We start from the raw sequence: 24,795 nt of genomic DNA, 5'->3' as shown, positions 1-24,795 counted from the left end.
TCTTCTGGTGGATCCCCACCGAGACCAGGAAGACCGTCACCCAGGCCCTCGTCACCAGCCAACTGGACTACGGCAACGCCCTCTATGCCGGTACCACCGCCAAGCTCCAGAAGAGACTCCAGCGGATCCAGAACGCCTCAGCCAGACTCATCCTCGACATCCCACGAAACAGCCACATCTCCGGACATCTGAGAGACCTGCATTGGCTCCCCGTCAACAAAAGATTCACCTTCCGTCTCCTCACCCACGCACACAAAGCCCTACACGGCCAAGGCCCGAGCTACCTCAACAACCGAATCAACTTCTACGCTCCCAAACGCCACCTCCGATCAGCCAACCACGCCCGCGCCGCCGTCCCCCGCATCCGAAGAGCGACAACAGGAGGAAGGTCTTTCTCCTACCTGGCCGCCAAGACCTGGAACTCCCTCCCGACCGACCTGCGCCTGACCCAAGACCACCTCTCCTTCAGGAAGAAGCTGAAGACCTGGCTGTTCGAGCAGTAACGGCACCCCCCCCCCCCCCTAGCGCCTTGAGACCCTACGGGTAAGTAGTGCACTCTATAAATGTCTTTGATTGATTGATTGATACTGCTGGCCCTGCACCGGGCCGGCCTCAACATCAAAGCCAGTAAGTGCCAGATTGGACAAGGGTCAGTGGTCTACCTCGGGCACCAAGTCGGGAGCGGCCAGGTGGCGCCCCTCCATCCCAAAATCGATGCCATCTTGGCGTGGGAGCCCCCTACCACCCAGACCGGAGTGAGGGCCTTTCTCGGCCTCACCGGCTACTACCGGAGATTCATCAAAGGATATGGTAGCATAGTGGGACCCCTGACTGAATTGACCTCTAAGCGCCAGCCTAAAAAGGTACACTGGACTCCCACCTCTCAGACGGTGTTTGACACCTTGAAGAAAGCCGTATGCACCGCCACCGTACTCCAGGCCCCTGACTACTCTAGGGAGTTCGTCGTCCAGACTGACTCCTCCGAACATGGCATAGGAGCAGTGCTGTCCCAGTTAGATGAGGAGGGCCAAGACAGACCTGTCGCCTACCTCAGTAGAAGACTACTACCCAGAGAGCGAAGGTGGAGCACCATTGAGCGGGAGGCCTTTGCGGTGGTTTGGGCCTTGAAGAAACTGAGGCCCTACCTGTTCGGAACTCACTTCCGGGTCCAAACCGACCACCGGCCCCTCAGGTGGCTCATGCAGATGAGAGGAGAGAACCCCAAGCTGTTGCAGTGGTCCATCTCCCTACAGGGGATGGACTTCACCATCGAACACCGCCCAGGCACGGACCACGCCAATGCGGACGGTCTATCCCGGTTCTTCCGCCTCAGTGAGGAGAACTCCCAAGGGGATGAGTAGTTCTCCCGGCCTTCAGCTGGGGGGGATGTGTGTTAGACCTGCCCTCGCCAGCGTGGCCCTTCCTACCCCTAGGCAGGCCCCACCACCAGCATCACCCTGTCCCTCGTCCCCGAATAGCAGTAGGCCCCTCCAGCATAGCCCCCCCTGCTCCCCAAGAACAGGAAGCCTAAAACCCCAGGTCCCTAATACCGAGTCAGGCCAGCCAGCGCCCTGCCCCCAGGAGCCCACGCCAGAGAAACCGGAGCCCCCCCCCCCACCCCCGGGCCAGCTGTGGGAGAGCGAACCTTGGACTATCAAGATGGGGGTGGAGGAGTTTCAATGGCAACCCCCCGCCAGGCCGGGCCGATCCCTGCCAGGCCGCAGAGAACCCCTCCCACCTCCGGACTTAAAAGGGAAGTCACCAGATGGCCAACAGCCAAGCCCCCGGACCCCAAGGAGCCATCTGGAGGGGGCGGAGCCGGGGCAAGGAAGGACGAAGGAATATAGCAGCACCAGCGGGGGTAGAGCGGCAGTTGTATCGACGGACGTGAGGGACCTGGTGGGGTGTTGCGGCCCAAAAGGAAAAAGGACCTCGTGCTACCAAGAAAAAGGCCCTCTGAGCCCTGCTGAGTATCGCGGCTCCCCTGGATCGCCAAGACCCTGACTGGTCCCCTCTGAGCCCTGCTGAGTATCGCGGCTCCCCTGGATCTCTGGGACCCTGACTGGTCCCCTCTGAGCCCTGCTGAGTATCGCGGCTCCCCTGGATCTCTGGGACCCTGACTGGTCCCCTCTGAGCCCTGCTGAGGAATCGCGGCTCTCCAAGACCTCCGGGACCCTGACTGGTCCCCTCCGAGCCCTGCTGAGGTATCGCAGCTCTCCAAGACCTCCGGGACCCTGACTGGTCCCCACGAAGCCCTGCTGCCTTGATCGTAGTCCAGGCCGAGCAGAATACCGGGAGCTGTACGATGCGTACCGGGAAGCGCAGTAAGAAATAATGTGAACCAGAGTGCGCACCGCACGGGGGAGACTACGCCACATCCTAAGAGCCCTAGACGATCAGCGGCGTATCTGAGTACGCCCCGCACCCCGCCCGGCGGGCACAGTGGTACGGGGAGTACAAGTCACGAGTGTCCCGCGGCTCCAAGGAACACCGGGAGCTCCCCCCTGTGCGACTCGTACGGAGGCGCGACTGTGAGGCAGCAGAGTCGGGTGTTCTCTGGGCAGAAGGACCCTCGTGGCCGCGGAGCCCCCAGGCTCGAGTGATCGAAGGGGTTAGAGCAGAACCGGCCCCAGAGTGCCCCAGGCAATCAGGCGGAACTCTGCACTTCGACCAGGACTTACAGGACAGTGACCACGTGCCAGGAACAGAGCCCCCGATGAGGCACGAGAGCAGCCCAGACACGGAATAAGTATCCACGGGGGAGATCCACGCACGCGCAGCTCGAGGATTGAGAGCCTCACGCGTGGAATCTCCCATCTTCCAGAACCCCCCACCATTCCCCCCGTGGCTCGAGGATTGAGAGCCGGACTATAACCAGAACGCCCGTGAGTACCCCCCCGAAGACCCCCACGTACCTTGCACCTCCCAAGCCCGACCAGCCCCGAAAAGAGACTAAGCCCTAACCCCATGGTGTACCTGCCCGGACCCTAAAGTAAGGACATTATATAAAGAACGCATTATCTTAACTTCCTGGTGTAGTGTCAATCTGTAGTGTGTTGATGTTTCTGTGTGCATGACCACAAGTGCGTAAACCTCCCCTCAGGGAGGCCCGACTCTACCGCTCGGCAACGTTCCAGGAGGAGAGGGGTCCCCGCAGGACCCCCCCTCTTCTTACAATCACACTTTGTGCTGTGACACACCTTGCATGTTTGTCTGCCATGATTCATTGAGGTGCAACAGTGTTCCTTCCAGAGTGACAGATGAATGTACCCACTGTTGTCAAATGTGTTCAGTGACCTGTGCGTATGTTTCACAAATGCATGCTTAGAAGTCATGGACATTGAAGAGTGTGAATGTTATTTGTCACCAGGCTAATTGTGTGTGTGATGTTTGGCAAAAGTGATGCATAGCGTATGCCACAGCTGTACCCATCTGATGTGACAAGTATACAGTGCCGTGTGCATGACTCGGACAGTTAGCATGATGGCTGTGTCACATCTTTGGAAAGTGTGACATGTGCAAAGTGAAGATTGGATACACTGTTGACACTGACAAGCAAATGATCTGTGCCTGGGCGTGCATGTGTGGTGTGCTGAGGATTCTTAGGTGTAGTGTGATATGTGACAGAATGTCACGTGCTGACCACCAGCCTGTAGTTGCATAGCTTGTTCAGTGTGTGCCATGCTCAGTGAGTGTTTTGCACCCCTTATGGGATATTTAGCCTTTCTAAGGCATGTAGTGCATTGCTGTGTGCTCACATGCCACTTTCACACGGACAATGATGCAAGTCCTGTCAGCATCCTAGGCCCTGTTGTAATCGTCAATGTGGTGCAAGTATGTGTTTTTGGGAAATGGGGCAGGTGTACTGATGTGGTTCCACTTTGTTTCCCTCACAGGTAACTGTCTATGAGAAGGGGGAGATCTGGCTGGACATATCCATGGCTGTCAGGTGTGCGGGGGGGGCTCGCCGGAGGGTAAGGAACATCTGCAAGAGGTGGCAGGATATCCGTGGCTAGACCCGCCGTATCACCCGGGTACAGCTGAAGCTGTCACCTCCACGCAAGCATGGCGGCAGCCGAGGCCTCACCCCCCACATGCGCAGGGTCCTGGAAGTGGTTTTTCCGAATCTCCATAGGCAGTTGCTGGAGGGACAGCAGGAAGGAGGGGGTAGGTACTTGTCTGTTTGTTGTCATGTGTGTCACATGCTACCTGCAGTGCTCAGTTGCCTGGTAACACTGCCACATTTGGGGTGGTCTGGTCAGACAAGCAATTTAAGCATTGTCATTTCAATGCCCCATATTCAGCTGATACTCTTTTACATCCCTTCCCCTCCTCCACATGTGTACCCTGCTTTGGTTCTTTCATCTTAGTGCATGTACTCCTAGGGTGCAATGTGTCAGCATGCATGTTGTTTAGAACATCATTATGTTGGAGGGAGGTGTGTGACACATGTTGGTACCTTACCTGTTCCCCAGCCTGTGCACTGTGTTTTCCATTCATGATTATTTTTGCACTGATCCGGTCTGCCTCAGTGGCCTTTGTCCCCGGTATAGTTTGGATATCTCATGTGTTACCTACATGTGCACAATGTCCATGTGTACTATGTTTGGCTTGTGCATACTCACACTGGGCAGTGCGTGTGTGCATATTCACAAGATTATGTAGCTGTTTGTTTGTGACTCATATGGATGGGCAGCCACACGAGGTGACCTCGTGTTCATTTATTTAGCAGCACAGTTATTGATGCCCTGTTACACATTGGTCACTACTTGCGCTGTACCACTCACATTGACGCAGTGACGGGGGGTTGTGCAGCGGAGGTGTGATGGGCCTGCCTGTTTAGCCTTGTCTGTGGTGAGCTGTGTATGTAATTTCTGATGTGAACTCATCACTATGCACTTACCCTGTGATGCTGGACAATGCTGTCATTGTTGGATTTAGAGGCTATGTTCTTGGCTCACAGAGATGATTGTTCCACATAGATGTGTGGCCCAAGTATGTATTGGTAGTGCTACACTGTTTTGTCTTGGTTTGCACACTACTGTATTCACATTTCCCATGTGGTTGAGAGTATGACAACAATGCACATTTGTCTTTAATATTGACAATTGCAAGCACATTCGCTTAGGCCTTTCCAGGATTTAGGACATGTGGGCCACTTGACTTTACAGCCAGTGTGTGTTATGTGCTAGCAACTGTATGATCTGGTGATACATGCCCCTATGTGGAGTGTCACAGTAGTGTGTGGTGATGGAGGGAGACTCTGTACCAATCATATACTCACACCCAGTACACAAGTCAGGATTATATCCATCACCTTTCTGTTGCACACTCTGCCCCCCAAGTGCTAACATGGTAATGTGCAAATCTGTCTGTCCATGTGCCTCATGGGAACAGGCCGGCCAGGAATGTCAAGCAATGCCTTCCCTGGACTGGAAAGAAGGTACCTGGGACCACTTTCTGGCATTCCAACCGTGTTCGGCCATGCTTGTTTGCTTACATATCAGTGTTTCACGCAAGCATGGCTGTAGATGGCTGTGATGCCACTGGAAGGTGATAGAAAGCTTGTCTCTGGTCCAGGGATGTCATCACATGGCAGTTTGGTCTGGACTGTTCCCATGCGGCACAGGCTCACACAGATTTTGACATGCACATGTCTGTACTGGGGTGGCAGAGTGGCCAACAGGACGGTGATGGATAAACACCTGACCTGTTGACATACAGTGGCTCATCATTGTGACTCTGATTCAAGTTGTGGCCTGGTCTGTTACTTGAATCTTTGTCTACAAGGAGCGTTGTGTCTATTACAATTTCACATTACTGGACTCAAATATGTGCAGAGTTATGTGGCATGTGACTCTTGGTGCATGCCATTATTAGAAATGTCCACAAATGATTTGTTGATCATATGTCTGATGTGTACAGGTGACTGATATATTTTTTTACTTTCTCCTTGCCAACAGCATCATCACCCGGGAGTGGAGGAGACACAAGCACGGACCAGGCAGAGGGACCCAGCTACAGTGCTACCAGCTTCGAGGTGTCGGAGGCAAGCAGTGGCACAGAGGGTGAGGGGAGTCAGGCAGCCGAACCTCATGAGCACGACACCTCCTATCATGCAGACAGCTCGGCTTCGGACTCCCAGGAGGAGGGGGAATATGCAGCAACAGCATCTGCACCCACTATGTCTGTCACTTCCTCCTCCAGACCCATCTTCACCCTCCCAGTTGCTAGGGTCCCTTCGGTACGTGCTGGCCCTGTGTCTCCTTGTCTCCGGCACCGCAGCCCCTGCCCCTGTCTCCCCAGCTGCCCTCAGTGCTGAGTCTGTGGACCTACTCCGGCAGCTTCAAATTGGTCAGACATCTATGCTGACTGTCCTCCATGGCCACACACATCTCATGACACAGTTGTCATTCATGGAGGGCATGTCAGCGGCCATGTCTGATCAACGTCGGAGATTGTCGTCCATAGACTCAACACTGACGACAGCACTTGCCTTCCTGCAGCGTCAAACCCCCCCACTCCTTCTGACCCATCCCCATCCCCATCCCCCATACCTATCCACCAGACACACAGACGCACAAGATCACACACCCCATCAGAGACACCCAGCACACCAACACGTCAGTCAAAGCGCAGACCTCCAGGCACCCAATCTGAGGGGGATGTGCACACACCCACAGGGACAGGGGACAGACATCACACACACATCCACAGAGACTCTACACCTGACTCACAGCCCTCTACCTCCACTCCCATTGTGTCCCCGGGTTCAGGTGGTAGCCTGTCAGAACTGGCTGCAGTGTGCAGCGCAGAATATCTTTCATCCTTTGGCGCTGCACCTGACACTGTGGAGGGATCCTCCCTACTTGCACCCACTACACCTACCCTTCCCTCTCCTGTCCCTGCGGTGCCGGACAGTGACTCCGATGATGCCCCCCCATGTGTCCACAGACCTCTGAGTCCACCATGTGCAGGCAAGTTTGGGGGTGACAACCTCCACAGAGTCACCACAGTAATGGACAGTATTTTGGACTGGCCATTGGCCTTCTGTGAGCATGGACTCATTTATCTTTTCTTTGAAGAAATGGCGCTGATTAAAGCATTTTTATTTATATTCTGAACTATTTCATTTCATGGGATTGCTTTAGGTGATGTGTGCCTACGACTTGGTGGAATGTTAATGTTTTGGTATTGTGGAAGCTGTATATATTTCTAGTGGGAATGGGGTGGACCAGGGTATCTCTCTGTGCTATCCCATAGTTACAGCAATTTATCTCGATTGTTGTGTCTGCAGTTTGCATACAGACATTATCCAGAGGAGCGTCCCTTCCTCAGTGACACATGAGATCTTCACTACAGACAGTTGCACAATTGTTGGGGTGACTTGTGTATGGATTTACCCTAGTTTGTTACATTCCCTTCGACAATGGCCATGCCTGCTCTGATGTGAAATCCGACAATTGGTGAGTGCCATCCATGCTACTCACTGTGCTTGGATTTGTAGTGTGTAGTAATAAAGGGAGTCCATCATAATTTGTCACACTATGCATGACAATTTAATGCGCCTTAGCCTCATGATTCAGATTGTAAAATATGATTTTGGGCACACAATACACATTGTGGTGCCTTGTATCTCCGGGTTTGCTACCCTGTTCCTTCCATGAGGGAGTACATGTTTCACCACCTGGACATTCACATCATGTCCAGGTTGTACATGACACTTTTTTGGTCCATTTGTGCTTCATTTGTTTGGTGGTCTGTTACATGACTACACACTATTGAGTAAAGATGGAAGGGGGGAGGGGGAAGTGTGCCAGCACAGTACATGGGTGATTATGCATGTGTGGTCTGACTTAAGTACCACATGGGGAGTGTCACCCAGTGTGTGACAGGATACCATTCTCTGTGGAGTAGGCTAGAGCTGTGTGTGATGTGTTTATATGGTACTATCATGAGTGTTACAGGTTAGGGATGTACACATACAGGCATGTAGTTGTTGTATGATGTAGGAAATGCACACCCCTGTGACTGAGCACTGCTGGTAGTCCTCTGCACCCACCCCTCCTATGTCTGGGCACTGCTGGGAGTCCTCTGCACCCACCCCTCCTATGTCTGGTCACTGCTGGGAGACATATCCACACACCCCTCCTATGTCTGAGCACTGCTGGGAGTCCGCTGCACCAACCCCTGTCATGCCTGGGCACTGCTGGGAGACATATCCAGCCACCCCTCCTATGCCTGGGCACAGCTGGGAGACATATCCACACACCCCTCCTATGTCTGGGCACTGCTGGGAGTCCTCTGCACCCACCCGTGTCATGTCTGGGCACTGCTGGGAGACATATCCACACACCCCTCCTATGTCTGGGCACTGCTGGGAGACATATCCACACACCCCTCCTATGTCTGGAGACTGCTGGGAGTCCTCTGCACCCACCCCTGTCATATCTGGGAACTGCTGGGAGACATATCCACCCACCCCTCCTATGTCTGGGCACTGCTGGGAGACATATCCAGCCACCCCTCCTATGTCTGGGCACTGCTGGGAGTCCTCTGCACCCACCGCTGTCATGTCTGGGCACTGCTGGGAGACATATCCACACACCCCTCCTATGTCTGGGCACTGCTGGGAGTCCTCTGCACCCACCCCTCCTATGTCTGGGCACTGCTGGGAGACATATCCACACACCCCTCCTATGTCTGGGAACTGCTGGGAGTCCTCTGCACCCACCCCTGTCATATCTGGGAACTGCTGGGAGACATATCCACCCACCCCTCCTATGTCTGGGCACTGCTGGGAGACATATCCAGCCATTCCTCCTATGTCTGGGCACTGCTGGGAGACATATCCACACACCCCTCCTATGTCTGGGCACTGCTGGGAGACATATCCAGCCACCCCTCCTATGTCTGGGCACTGCTGGGAGTCCTCTGCACCCACCCCTGTCATGTCTGGGCACTGCTGGGAGACATATCCACACACCCCTCCTATGTCTGGGCACTGCTGGGAGTCCTCTGCACCCACCCCTCCTATGTCTGGGCACTGCTGGGAGACATATCCACACACCCCTCCTATGTCTGGGCACTGCTGGGAGTCCTCTGCACCCACCCATGTCATGTCTGAGCACTGCTGGGAGACATATCCACACACCCCTCCTATGTCTGGGCACTGCTGGGAGTCCTCTGCACCCACCCCTCCTATGTCTGGGCACTGCTGGGAGACATATCCACACACCCCTCCTATGTCTGGGCACTGCTGGGAGTCCTCTGCACCCACCCCTGTCATGTCTGGGTACGGCTGGGAGACATATGCACACACCCCTCCTATGTCTGGGCACTGCTGGGAGACATATCCAGCCACCCCTCCTATGTCTGGGCACTGCTGGGAGTCCTCTGCACCCACCCCTGTCATGTCTGGGCACTGCTGGGAGACATATCCACACACCCCTCCTATGTTTGGGCACTGCTGGGAGTCCTCTGCACCCACCCCTCCTATGTCTGGGCACTGCTGGGAGTCCTCTGCACCCACCCCTCCTATGTCTGGGCACTGCTGGGAGACATATACAGACACTCCTCCTATGTCTGGGCACTGCTGGGAGTTCTCTGCACCCACCCCTCCTATGTCTGGGCACTGCTGGGAGTCCTCTGACCCACCCCTCCTATGTCTGGGCACTGCTGGGAGACATATCCACACACCCCTCCTATGTTCTGGGCACTGCTGGGAGTCCTCTGCACCCACCCCTGTCATGTCTGGGCACTGCTGGGAGACATATGCACACACCCCTCCTATGTCTGGGCACTGCTGGGAGTCCTCTGCACCCACCCCTTCTATGTCTGGGCACTGCTGGGAGACATATCCAGCCACCTCTCCTATGTCTGGGCACTGCTGGGAGTCTTCTGCGCCCACCCCTGTCATGTCTGGGCACTGCTGGGAGACATATCCACACACCCCTCCTATGTCTGGGCACTGCTGGGAGTCCTCTGCACCCACCCCTCCTATGTCTGGGCACTGCTGGGAGACATATCCACACATCCCTCCTATGTCGTGGCACTGCTGGTAGTCCTCTGCACCCACCCCTGTCATGTCTGGGCACTGCTGGGAGACATATCCACACACCCCTCCTATGTCTGGGCACTGCTGGGAGTCCTCTGCACCCACCCCTCCTATGTCTGGGCACTGCTGGGAGTCCTCTGCACCCACCCCTGTCATATCTGGGAACTGCTGGGAGACATATCCACCCACCCCTCCTATGTCTGGGCACTGCTGGGAGACATATCCAGCCACCCCTCCTATGTCTGGGCACTGCTGGGAGTCCTCTGCACCCACCCCTGTCATGTCTGGGCACTGCTGGGAGACATATCCACATACCCCTCCTATGTCTGGGCATCGCTGGGAGTCCTCTGCACCCACCCCTCCTATGTCTGGGTACTGCTGGTGTTAAAAAGGGTTCCAAAGACAACCAGTAACTAAAGACCCTTTTTGTTGCCCGGCGATATCGCCTCTATGACCCACCAATGTCAATCAATGAAGAAGCAGGCGCTGGAGACTGGAAGGCAGGAAACGAGGATTTTATTCTCTCCGGAGGAGAACACATCAATTCAGACAGCAAGTATCGTCACGAGGTGCTCTAACCACATCTCTGAGGCCTGGCCTCTTATACTAGGGTTTATGACCTTTATTGCACATAACACATTCTCGCAATACGTTAATAGTTGAAAGAACATCCTCGGAATCTCCCCTTTAGGCCCGTTCCCACATATATTTACAGTTGGATTCCCCACCCCGGTCACAACAGGTGATGGTTGTCGCACAGCAGGGCATTCCGCCGATTCACGGAATGCATGGGGTTGATCGGATCTCATGGGGTGGGGGCTTTGATCGGTTCGGGGGTCTTTTGATAGGGAGGGGAAGCTTCCTACTGTACGGGGTAATAAACAGTATCCGCAGAGCCAGGTGGCGGCCTGGGAACAAGGAAGACAAACGGGGACACAGAAAAAGGGGGTTTGCATCAAAAGGATCTGAGGCCATGAAAGGAATGAGGGGAGGTGTTGCGCTGGGAACAGGATGGGGTTCCGTGGTGAAGCTGCGCTGAAGAGGGGTTTATGACCCAGGGCATGAGAGAGCGGGGGTCGTCAGCGTGCGGGGGAATGCTTGCGAGGTTAAGAGAGAGAGAGAGACGCGCTGGCTATCAGCGAGGGGCAGGGAGGCCATGGTGCTCAAAATGGCTGCCGCTTACGCGCACGAATGGGCTTGGAAAGGGGCAAGATGGCGCCGATAATGTTCACTAAGTTTGTATTTATTTTCCACAGTCCTCCCTTTAACATTTCCAAGACATCTTGCTGGCCTATTTCCTATCTACACCTATATGCAGCGATCATAAGTAAGGGAGAGGGGACTTAGGCAAAAGAACTGTACATAAACATCACAATATAAACATCATATTAAAAAATCTCATCATCTAGTAGGCGGGTTCATCGTTAAGTTGGTTGCAGAAAAAGTCATCGTAATGCAATATCAGACTAGAAGTACGTAGCGAGGGTGTTGGGTACAGATCATAGATACTTATAGTCATTTGGAATAGGAGCTGGTAAGTTATCATATAAGTAAGTCCTTTTTGTATTCGGCGGGAACATAGTTAGTCCAATGATGATTGGGAGAGAAAGGAGATACAGTAAAAAATATCAGAGTTCTCGTTGTCTATTGTCGTCTTCTGTCGGCACTGTTGAGCACCTGGATTACCTATCAACAGAAATGTTCATGTGGATTGAGTCGTTGGGGGTCTGCGGGTAGGGGTGCATTTTGTTTGGTTTTCGTCAGACCTCGTAGGAGAAATGCGTTACGGTTTTGGAGCAGGTGCATCTTCTTCCGTAATGCAGAGCATAGATTTGCAATGGAAAATGCAATTGTTCCAGAATTGTGAGATCTGTTCGTTTCTTGAGTCTGTGGTGGGCATTTCCTGTTGCTTCCATCATCTTCGAGGTGCTTGGTAGCGGGCAGAACCACAGACTTTGTTTATCTTTTCTTCGGGGGCGACCCTTGGTGGAGTTCTAGGTCACCGTTCTGGGATTTAACATAGTTCGTGGTCTACTTAGTCGGAGCTCCCTCCCTTCTGACGCAGGGAGTACTCTTCTCTGGGTAGCTCAGTAGGATTTGGAGGAACTTGGGAGTTCGGGTGGAAAGGTGCGGGTGTGAACAGTCCTTATGGTAGGTCGGAGGAGGAGGGGATGGAGCAAGGCCAAGTCGGGAACAGATCAGGGGGACGGAGGGTTTGCGACAGGCGGGTCCGTAACCATGTTCAGAGAGCGGGGACTTTTTGGCACACGTTGATCATAGAGCAGGGGCTTCAGGTCAGCCCTTTCCTTAGCTTTGTTTGAAACAGTGCCCCGTCCTGCGACTCCTTACTGCTGTGGTCTCGCCTCGGCCTCCGTCGCTGATGTTCCACAATCCGCAGTCAGGCCGCGTGCTCCCACATCCGGTCTCTTTCTCCTCCGACAGTGATACCCTTAAATGAGTGTTGAAAAGACAGTCTTTAGAGATTTTGCAGAAGAAGGTAATTACATAAATCCATTTCTCTCCCAACACCAAGCAACTGGGGTAAGCACTCGCTACATTTGAGATTTTTGCGGCTAACGTATAAACAAGTGATGATGGGTTTGCCGGATTCCTTACAACCTCCTTTCGTTGGCTAATTCTTTGGCGCTTTGATGATTATTACGTTCATTTGTAATAGGTACGAGGTCGGGTACTCATTCATTGCATACGTCTATTATAGTAGATGTCAGTTCTTCTGGCAGAGACCCATTTCCCTAGTACGAGTCTTGCAAGGCTAGGCTGGTCTTCAGGGCCTTGTATTTTACGAAAAAGTGCAACGTGCTATTCACCATAGTCTGATAGGCATCCTTCTGAGGGAGGAACATAGGCTAAACAACTCTTCATTACATCAAATGCGTAAAAAATCTTTTAGCTAAACATCCTATTTTCAATAAGATTTACTGCAACAAGTTCTTTCGGTTTTCGATCTAATTTTAACTTTGCACACATCTTTCTAACTTTCTATATAAATTCTCGCAACCTGGTTACTACGAAAAACTTGGGGGGGGGGGGCTTGAAATAATTATTAAACTTATCCTCGGGGGAGGTGGGATCTTATGTAAAACAATTAGGGACATAGCGAATTGGAGCAAGGGGCGTTTTTCAAGTTCTCGTTCAGGGCAGCTGATACCAAACTGGGGGCATTTTGGGAAGATGGGGGTGTCTCGATCATATCTTACAGCTTGGGGTATGAGGACAATTTGGAATGGGGATGGTCGCATTACCACAGACATATTTTACCATAGAAGCCACTGACAAATGGTTCCCTGGGAGTGGGTCAAATTTAGGGAACCTTAGTCGTCTTACCTGTCCCTTTCCTTTCGGTAAATTTAAATTTCATCCATATTTTAGTAGAAAAGGAGAGGTAGTAACGTGGTACCGATACAATTTTTATGTAGGACAAATTTTAGTGCAAATACTCGTGGTATTTGGGGCCAATCAGGAGATGCCCCAGGTTCGTCAATTAGGTGCCAGTCGTTAGGAAAAGGGAAAGTGTGGAGGGGTGGAAGAGTGAGCGAGAGAGAGAGAGAGGGAGAGAGAGAGAGAGAGAGAGTAAGAGAGAGAGAGAGAGAGAGAGAGAGAGAGAGAGAGACAGACAATAGGCCAAACAGTACACGTGTGACATGGAGGATGACCGTGTATTGTTTGGGCTATTCAGTGCGTTACCTAACGTTTAGACGTTTCGGGTCTGTGTTAGGATGTAGGAAGCATGCAGTTTTGGGACGGGAGAGCATTAGATCAGGTAAAAAGGTCATGCATTGGGTAGAGCGTCCTTGTTGTGCCGTTTTGCAGCGCTAGTCCGTTTTCATGCATCGGGCGTGACGTGGTTCCAGATCCCTTACGATACTCTAATCGGGATTCTAATGTAACCTGCAGAGGGAAAAAGGAGGAAAAAGGGGGAGGTGGGGGGACAACATTCGAACACATCAAATGTAAGGGCACGAAAGTCCTTTACTTACCGCATACTCGTACTTATCTCTGCGGGATATAATCCTTAGGGTCTTGGTCTCTGAAGTTTAAGGGGGCGGGCAACGTGATAGGTGGTTCATGGGGAGGTTCGAGGATGGCATTAAGGATCGTGTGTAGGGAAACGCTAAAAAGATCAGAGGTGCCTAGCGTGAGGTGCCCGGTTTTGTAGATGTATCCGGCCATCGGGGTCCTTAAATCATTCCCTAAAGCTGTGATGTTCTAAGGCATATCAGTTCTTCGTTCAACCCTGTGCCCGAGTACCTTCGACCATCATAACTTTATAGCATTTTATCAATCACACCGCTTTACTTTACCCATTCTCAGAAGTCGAGGTCCTTCTTCATACATTAGTTCCTGAGCTTAGTCGCATATTTTGGAGGCAACGTATCATACCTTTGATTCGATCATCAATCCAGAGCCGAACAACCATTTCTCAGATAACCTTAAAAAAAAAAAAAAAAAGCAGAACGGTTGCGCACAGAAAAACCCTCCCACTGATTCCCACATTTACAAAAGTATGTGATGCCTATTCATAGTTTTGAAGACCTTTATTTGCATAAGTATTCAGTACGTAAAATGTGAAGAGTGCAATCATATTTTGGCCGGACATGTCGACGATGGAAGCACATGCAGTAGGGGGTTATTTTGTGGCACAAGAACATATTAAAAAGGGCCTAATTAATTATTTGCAAGTAACTAAAAACATTTCATTGCGTGACGAGGGAATCAGGGGCATTTCAGTTCATAAATGGAAACACAGTCAAGCTCCTCAGAATCACATTTCCTAGATGTAAACCGTGGGTGTGCATCATAAGCGACGTTATGTACCAGTTACACTAAATATCAAAAATAAATCGTTCATTGAAATCAACATTTTTACGGAACCCTTCTCAAATGTTCGCCAAGTGAACCCTCCTCCCTTTCTCATCGAGTGCACAACGGTTCGTATATATATCTTAGTACATCAAGTTTCATTAGCTAAGGAACACCACGAGGCATCCGTTAGTTTCCATTGATACCGGCGCCATTTTGGGCGAGGCCGGTTTAGTCCGGAAGTAGCATCAGAGGAAAAAATGTCCCCGACGATTGGCGGTTGGACCAGAGTTCCTTTCGGCAGTTCAAAAGAAAACTATGCTAACAGAGAGGCTGGTGGTGTGGACCGTCAATCAAGAGAGGGAGGGGGGTAGAGTCTTTCTTACCGGGTCGTGTTGATGTTTGGCCGGAACTTGTTCGAGTTCGTTAGCCCATAATGTTCCTGGGTGGTTCAGACGGAAGCTGATGCAGACACGAGAGCACCGCCATCTTGTTGCTGTGCCGTGGTTATTTCAGTTGAGATCAATGCAGCTGTTCCTCACCGGGAGCCTGAAGGGGCTGAGGGCTCTTGGGACTTTGGTAGAATCTTCAAAGTCGAGGGGATGTTTTTTCGATGGTGGGGGCTTGCGCCCAGGTGAGCAAGCGCCCGAGTTGTAATTTCGGACAAAGTTTCTCCAGTGGCCTAGACCCGCCTGTCGAGGGCCCAGACGCCATTTCAAGATCCTGCGGCAGCCACCCTTTGTCGTATCCATCAGGAGTGGAAGAAACTTCCTGTGATGGCGAAGGACAGAGCATCTGCTGGAGCAGGACATTTTGGTTCGGGGCGCCAGGGTGCAGCAGTGGAGCCTTCATCTGGGGAGGTGAGGGAGGCTTGTCTGTGCCGCCTCCCTCTCCCGGCGCATCCTTCGCCGTCCCTTTGAATCAGGGGCGCACATGATGACCACCCTACGCCCCTGATTCCGACTCTTGGGGGACCACTGTACATCCGGTGCTCCGCAAATATACCAGTCGGGCGTTGTATGTCTTGTGCTGCGAAAATATACCAGGCGGGTATGATATGTCCTGTGCAGCGTAGGTATATGGCCGTCGCCCGGCTGGAGGACTTCGGCGCCGGGCCAGGGCAGGGAAGCCTCCTACCTGTGGAGGTGGGAGAGGCTCGTCCGCGTCGCCTCTCCCTCCCTGCCCACCCTGCATCCGTTCGATGGAGGAATTCGTGATGGCCGGACCAGGAGATACGAGGGAGGGGGTCATTTGCAGCCGCCCCCTCCCTACTCGCGGCCCGGGGGACGCCATCCCTGGAAGGGCAGTATGGAAAGACCATTTCATTGCCTGCTTTGTGGAGTCTCCAGTACCTTCTCGCCAGCGATCTCTTTTTGGCCCATGGTTGCTGGCAGGCCCCGCCCCACACGTGCTATGTGTTTCGGATGGGCGGGACCATCGAACTGTTACATTTCGAGGACTTCCGGAGTGAGCATAATATGTTCTGTATTTTTCCTATTAGTAAAGTTTTGTTTTAGAGAGAGTTCTACTAGTTATTCTATTTACTGTTGGTTGTGTGTTTTCTTTACCGTAATTAAATCCTAAGTTATATAATAGACGCTTGGCTTCCTTGAGTCTTTTCTCTAACGGGGGGTTGTTCACACTGGCCTGCAGTTGTGTTTGGTTTTCAGAGTGGGGGAGCAACAGAGAGCAATCAGTCCCAGAGCTCTAACATGTCGTTAAAATTGGTCTGACGTAATCTGTGCCATCGAGCATAATCAAACGGGGTGGTTCTGTCTGTCTTGTCTGCACTAGTCTGATTGGTTTTTATCTCGTGCCTTTTCCCTTTATGTCGGCCTGTTCTTTCTGTCGACCCTCCGTTCTTACCTATGCTCTGCAGAGTCGGGCATTGAGCTTTCCAGTGTCCAAGACATTTACAGAAAGCACATTGATTTTGTTTTACATCTGTTCGTCCTGTGCATGGTGCCGGGGGATTACCTTCGGGTCGTTGTGTTCCGGGGTTGACTTGTCGGCACACCCCTTTACACCGTTCTCTTTTCATGTCTACTCCTCGGGACTGTGCCATCGCTGACCCTTCCCTTTGCCTACTAGACGTTCGGAGGGTTGTCCGTCGTGTCCCTTCATCTTTTCTAAATTCGTCGCCTTCCCTTCGTCGTGTGGCTTCTTTGCGCCACATGCCGAGACTATCGAGCATAATAGGTGTTGTTTCATTCCTACGAAGGGCTATTTCTACCGTTTCTATTTTGTCAAGATCAAAGGATCCTCTCAGTGGCCACTGACTTTCTCGATCCTTTTTCGTATATTTATGCCATAGCTCACTATAGGCTATAGCGATTAATCCATGCTTCATGAACATGTCCTTATTAGGGGTGCCTTCCAGCGGAGCCGGATGGTTCATCTCTAATAAGCGGTCCGGGTAAAACAGGCTACTAACCAGTGGGGAGAAGACAGGCATGACGGATCGCAATGGGATAATAGTCAGCACTACCTATCTTATCACTGCGTGCAAAGACTAGATAGAATATTTCTATTCTACGTTGTTTGCACGTAGTGAATACCTCATGAACCAATCTCGAGCAATCAACGTTAGGTCAAAAATAAAAAATCAATATGGTCAATGGGAAGAATAAGTAGGCTCGCAAAGGTTCGCGTCACCTACCTTTTCACTATCTGCAAAGAGGGGACCTATTCTTTCCCTGTTTGCAGACAGAGAATCTCCAGAAAACAATCTATAACAGTTAATCAATGGGGGGAAGGGGCAATTGTTCAGCGGGGGAGAAAGATAGGTCCGACGGGTGCGTACCTATCCTTCACTGTTTATAAAGGGAGAGCCTGTTGTTTCTCCGTTTGTAGACAGTGAATCTCCAATAAATTAACAAAAAGTAATACTAGTATTTTCTCAACAATTATCAATCACTTTCAATTATCTATCACTTTCGCAAATCGTCGTGTTTACACGACCTTACCCGGACCGCATGGACAGTTTCTTGTCTTCCGAATCCAGCGCCCGATCGTCCTCTTCTCTTCGTACTTCTCGTGGCACTCCTGATGGTTCCCAGTCAGGACCGCAGATCACTCGGGAGAGATCTGTTCGGAACCAGTGAAGTTCGGATGATCGGCTGTCAGACGAGGGTCTATCGGACAGGGTACCTTCCGATCGTTGCAGTCGTTCACTCTGTCGTCAGGACCTCTCCCACTGGATCCGCGAGTCGCTGATGGGCCCCACGCTTGGGACGCCAATTGTTAAAAAGGGTTCCAAAGACAACCAGTAACTAAAGACCCTTTTTGTTGCCCGGCGATATCGCCTCTATGACCCACCAATGTCAATCAATGAAGAAGCAGGCGCTGGAGACTGGAAGGCAGGAAACGAGGATTTTATTCTCTCCGGAGGAGAACACATCAATTCAGACAGCAAGTATCGTCACGAGGTGCTCTAACCACATCTCTGAGGCCTGGCCTCTTATACTAGGGTTTATGACCTTTATTGCACATAACACATTCTCGCAATACGTTAATAGTTGAAAGAACATCCTCGGAATCTCCCCTTTAGGCCCGTTCCCACATATATTTACAGTTGGATTCCCCACCCCGGTCACAACAGGTGATGGTTGTCGCACAGCAGGGCATTCCGCCGATTCACGGAATGCATGGGGTTGATCGGATCTCATGGGGTGGGGGCTTTGATCGGTTCGGGGGTCTTTTGATAGGGAGGGGAAGCTTCCTACTGTACGGGGTAATAAACAGTATCCGCAGAGCCAGGTGGCGGCCTGGGAACAAGGAAGACAAACGGGGACACAGAAAAAGGGGGTTTGCATCAAAAGGATCTGAGGCCATGAAAGGAATGAGGGGAGGTGTTGCGCTGGGAACAGGATGGGGTTCCGTGGTGAAGCTGCGCTGAAGAGGGGTTTATGACCCAGGGCATGAGAGAGCGGGGGTCGTCAGCGTGCGGGGGAATGCTTGCGAGGTTAAGAGAGAGAGAGAGACGCGCTGGCTATCAGCGAGGGGCAGGGAGGCCATGGTGCTCAAAATGGCTGCCGCTTACGCGCACGAATGGGCTTGGAAAGGGGCAAGATGGCGCTGATAATGTTCACTAAGTTTGTATTTATTTTCCACACTGGGAGACATATCCACACACCCCTCCTATGTCTGGACACTGCTGGGAGTCCTCTGCACCCACCCCTGTCATATCTGGGAACTGCTGGGAGACATATCCACCCACCCCTCCTATGTCTGGGCACTGCTGGGAGACATATCCAGCCACCCCTCCTATGTCTGGGCACTGCTGGGAGACATATCCACACACCCCTCCTATGTCTGGGCACTGCCGGGGGACATATCCAGCCACCCCTCCTTTGTCTGGGCACTGTTGGGAGTCCTCTGCACCCACCCCTGTCATGTCTGGGCACTGCCTGGAGACATATCCACACACCGCTCCTATGTCTGGGCACTGCTGGGAGTTCTCTGCACCCACCCCTCCTATGTCTGGGCACTGCTGGGAGACATATCCACACACCCCTCCTATGTCTGGGCACTGCTGGGAGTCCTCTGCACCCACCCATGTCATGTCTGGGCACTGCTGGGAGACATATCCACACACCCCTCCTATGTCTGGGCACTGCTGGGAGTCCTCTGCACCCACCCCTCCTATGTCTGGGCACTGCTGGGAGACATATCCACACACCCCTCCTATGTCTGGGCACTGCTGGGAGACATATCCACACACCCCTCCTATGTCTGGGCACTGCTGGGAGTCCTCTGCACCCACCCCTCTCATATCTGGGCACTGCTGGGAGACATATCCACCCACCCCTCCTATGTCTGGGCACTGCTGGGAGACATATCCACACACCCCTCCTATGTCTGGGCACTGCTGGGAGACATATCCAGCCACCCCTCCTATGTCTGGGCACTGCTGGGAGTCCTCTGCACCCACCACTGTCATGTCTGGGCACTGCTGGAAGACATATCCACACACCCCTCCTATGTCTGGGCACTGCTGGGAGACATATCCACACACCCCTCCTATGTCTGGGCACTGCTGGGAGTCCTCTGCACGCACCCCTCCTATGTCTGGGCCCTGCTGGGAGACATATCCACACACCCCTCCTATGTCTGGGCACTGCTGGGAGTCCTCTGCACCCACCCCTGTCATGGCTGAGCACTGCTGGGAGACATATGCACACACCCCTCCTATGTCTGGGCACTGCTGGGAGTCCTCCGCACCCACCCCTCCTATGTCTGGGCACTGCTGGGAGTCCTCTGCACCCACCCCTCCTATGTCTGGGCACTGCTGGGAGACATATCCAGACACTCCTCCTATGTCTGGGCACTGCTCAGAGTTCTCTGCACCCACCCCTGTCATATCTGGGCACTGCTCACTGCTGGGAGACATATCCACCCACCCCTCCTATGTCTGGGCACTGCTGGGAGACATATCCAGCCACCCCTCCTATGTCTGGGCACTGCTGGGAGACAAATCCACACACCCCTCCTATGTCTGGGCACTGCTGGGAGTCCTCTGCACCCACCCCTCCTATGTCTGGGCACAGCTGGGAGACATATACACCCAGCACTCAGATGTGACGCACCGTACGCCGACATTACAGAGGTGTGTGCGGTACGTATAACTATTGCAATGGTGATACGCTCTGGCGTATGGCGCACCGTACCCGGACATTACAGACGTGTGTGCGGCACGTATTGCAATAGTGATACGCTCTGGCGTATGACGCACCGTACCCCAACATTACAGACGTGTGTGCGGCACGTATAATTTTTGCTACGGTGATGTGCGCGTGTGGTGCACCGTACAGGTATACTTCCGTAGTGGCGGTAGGTTGTACTCACCGTCTGCGACGTCGTCGATTTCGATATAGGAGGTGGTAGGCGTACAGGGCTGGGATGACACGGTTGATGGGGTTTATGTCGTGTATGTCGCGTACCGGGGTGCAGGTCGGGCCGAACTCAGCTTTTACGGCTGTTTCCAGCTCTTGTAGCAAAAGGGCCGTACGGAGTGTCAACACGGATCGTACTTCCTGGGTCGGTAAGGTCAGCCTATTTACGTCCGGATGTGGCGTACCGTGTCACCCGCATGGAATCCGTATGTACTTTCGATTTGTATGGTGTTTGATACGAGTCGTACGGAGTGGCGCTTTGGGTTACGATCGTACTTGCGGGGTCGTACAGGGACGTTGTGGGTGTACGAATCGTACGGGAAATACGCTCCGTACAGCAAATCGGAGCGCTTTTTCCAGGATCGGAATCGGCCCCATAGTGTGTCCTCTTTTGGCTTTATCAAAGGTGGTAAATGGCATAATCCGGGTAGTAAACCAAATCGGCCTTTTGTGAAGATTTGTTTGTTTTTCAATGACCATGGTGTTTCCAAATATTGCTGTGCCTTAATTTTTGAAAATCCGTTTATTATTGGCCATGCATGTTTTTTTTTTGCAAATATGTTTTTGTCTCTTATCAGCGATAGATGATCTGTTGGTTTGGTGTCACTTTTTTAAAAGATTCCTGGGTTATTGTAGTTTCCCAGATCAGCATTACATCAAATTCTCCTAGCGCTGTATTTAAATATTTCCAGGCCTGCGATTTCCTGTTTTCACTTATTTCCTGCCATAAAAGCTGAGACATTTGGTTATCATGGTAGTTTTTTTATTCTGTTCCATACTTTAATAGCTTGTCCTTTTCTTGCATACAACTGGCTATTTAGGCCAAATTCCAGCCTTACATGGGCTTGGGATGCGTTATTAGGCAGGTACGTGGAAAGGGTATTAAAAGTTTTTGAGACCGTATTATTGATGATCACAGCGTCTTTTCCATTTAAGGCCTCACTACCGTATGTTAAAGTAGGCAGCAATTTTGCTGATATCACCTTTAGGAAGGGACAATAAGTCAGATCGCTTATTGATTTCTCTATAATCCTAAGTGCAGCTGTCAAGGCGTTTGCTTTTCTGTAAATATCAAGTTTTTGAGGGAGAAAGTATCCATTGCCATTGAATAAAACACCCAGATATTTATAAACTTCTACTTGTTCTAATTGCACTTTTTCCAAAAACCATTTAGATTTTTGTAATCACCATAACTTTAGTCTTTGTTTCGTTTATTACCATCCCATTTTCTTTTTAAGACAATGATATTCGATCTATTAGCCGTTGTAAACCCACTTTTGTACGACTTAAGGGTATGACATCATCTGTGTACAGCAAATTTGATATTTGTTTGTTAGCTAATTTAGGCGGACGTGCATTTATTTCATTCAGTGCATCCGTAAGATCTGCTAAGAAAAGGTTAAAAAGTAGTGGGGCCAATACGCACCCTCGCCTTAGTCCTCTTGTCGTTAATATTTCATTATTTAATGTCAGACCGACCCCATCCGCACTCTGACCCAGGTATCAGCATGCATGAGTTGAATCAATTTTAATAATGGATCTGGAATATCTTGCTCTTGTAATTTTTTCCACAGGCGTTGTCTGTTCACGCAATCAAAAGCTGATCTAAAATCGACGAAGAACAAATACAAGGGGTTGTTTTGTTAAAACTGTTTTATCCATTAGTACCGATAGAACAAGGCCCTTACAGACACATTATTAGTGGCATCGGCTGAACGTTGCTCTGGCCCACCATGCAACCACCAGATTGCGGAATACCTTCGCCCTGCTCAAGTCTATCTTGCTTTTTAATTCCAGCACCCTTCCCTTGAGAGTTTGGTGGTGTAAGCATCCATGAGTAAGACCAATCCCCAAAAATTCCCAACGATTTCCCAAACTAAACGTGTTAAAACCTTTGGCAAATTAGTATTTTCATCTGCCAGCTTGGCACTCAGATCCTTGAATGCCAGCTGCCTGCTGGGAAACTATGGTACACAGTCAAAATATCGATTCCTAATTATCGACCTACATTAATATCGAGTTGAAAATATCGAAGGTGAAGAATATCGAGGTCAAGAATATCGTTAGACAGAATATCGACCCTAAGGTAAGTAATATCGATTTTTTTTATATTGATGTAAGTAATATCGAAGTTAGTAATATCGATAACAATTATATCTGTTACTAATTTCGATGTTACTAATATCGATATTTGTTTGTTGTTATGTATTTTATTATGTATTTTATATGTATGTGTTACATGTTTTAAATTATATGTGTACTATTTTTTGTATATTAAAAATGTTATTTTCAATTTAATTTTATGTTTTAGTACTGGAGCGGGTTGTGGGTTTATAGGGGAATAGGGTGGGAAGTAATTTAATTATAGTAAATAAATTATTAATTTTTTGTAATTGTAAATTAATTTTAATTAATTTTTGCATTTAAGTTCTGTAGCGGGTTGCGGGTTTATAGGGGAATTGGGTGGGAAGTAATTTAATTGTATTGAAGTAATTATTTATTTTTTATTGGTATTGATAACTTTTTTATTTCTAATTGATTATTAATTGGTAATTAATTATGTTAATTGCTTATTAGTTAATTTTTTTAATTGGTATTTAAGGTTTGTAATTGGTAATTACATTTTGTAATTGGCAATTAATTTTTTTATTTGCTAATTAAGGTTTGTAATTGGTAATTACATTTTTTAACTGGCAATTAATTTTTGTAATTGGTAATTATTGTTTACAATTGGTAATTGATATTTTTAATTGTTAATTACTTTTTATTAATTGGAATTTTTTTTAATTAATTGGTAATTCATTTTTCATAAAACATTTTTGACGAATGGGAGTATGTATCAATTTTTATTACAGTATATATGAATTGCTTGTAGATACTTTGTGAATGGACCTAAATCTAAGTTTGTGCTTTTATGACCTAATATGTCGAATAAAGCTTTTTGGAATGGAATGGCCTCATATAAATACTTGCACAAATTCAACTAATTATATTTGTTCACCACCTATATCCAGGGGAACAATTCATCTACTTTAAGGAGGCAAGGTAGAAATTCTCATTGGGAGAGGAACCAATACCTACAATAACACTTGTAGGGAGTGCCAGAGACACTGGAATGGGTTTTTGGTGCCCCCTACCACCACCACCCCCGCACTGAGACCCATCATTTGCTTCTTGGTATAGGAGAGAGTGGACACTTGGGGGGTCATTAGGCTGGCGGGCGGACTTAGTCCGCCCGCCATCCTATCGGGTATTGGGACCGCCCACCATAAGGGCGGGGGTCCCTTGGGGGATATTAGGATCGCCCGTCACTGTGGCAGGCGCATCCTGCATTTTTAGCATTGTGGCGGGCGGTGCTCTCAGCACCGCCCGCCACAATGCTAAAAATGCACGAATTCATTAGCATTAACAAAGCGGCAGGCACCGCGCGGTGCCTGCCGCTTTGTTAATGCAAATGCAGGGGGTAACACAGGTACCCCCCCGTGTGCACCCCCCACCTCTCCTTCACTCTGGGGGCCCGCAGGGGGCCCCCAGAGTGAAGACCGCATGCCTGAAAGGCATCTACCTGAGCCCATGGTAATATGGCTGGCGGTGTCTAATAGACACTGCCACCATATTAAACCTTTTCTGCCCCGGCCGCAAGGTGACCGGGGCGGACAAGCGGCGGACGTCTTTCCGTCCGCCGCGGTCCCCCCTGCCATACTAATATGGCGGGGGTCATTTGTGTGAGGATGGCGGGCGGATTGCTACCGCCAGGCTGGCGTGTCCTGGATGTATAAGGCCCTTAAGTTGGACAGACCTCGGAAGATCATAGTCAGGGCTTCAAGGAGTGTAAAACTGGGTGATCGGTTCACAGATAGCAAATCGAAAGTGACGTGCTTTGATTGAGAGAAGTCCATCACTCATGGCAAAGGATAAAGAAAGCTCGATAAAAAGAGAAGACAGCAGTCATAACGTGTGTTTGTAAAGAGCACGTTCACTTCAAGGGTATCTTTGGCGGTGAACAACAGATGCGTAATGTTA

The 24,795-nt window shown here is 50.6% G+C and overlaps 1 protein-coding gene across 2 annotated transcripts in view; it reads left to right on the top strand.

Annotated features, from left to right (window-relative positions):
* Positions 1-24,795, top strand: part of LOC147725374 (uncharacterized) — a 2,508,159-nt gene that overhangs the window by 1,400,692 nt on the left and 1,082,672 nt on the right. The gene's annotated exons all lie outside the window — the stretch shown is intronic.

Source organism: Lissotriton vulgaris, chromosome 3_2 (assembly GCF_964263255.1).
Source record: "Lissotriton vulgaris chromosome 3_2, aLisVul1.2, whole genome shotgun sequence".
Lineage (NCBI taxonomy): Eukaryota > Metazoa > Chordata > Amphibia > Caudata > Salamandridae > Lissotriton > Lissotriton vulgaris.
This window is presented reverse-complemented; position numbering and strand designations above follow the sequence as displayed.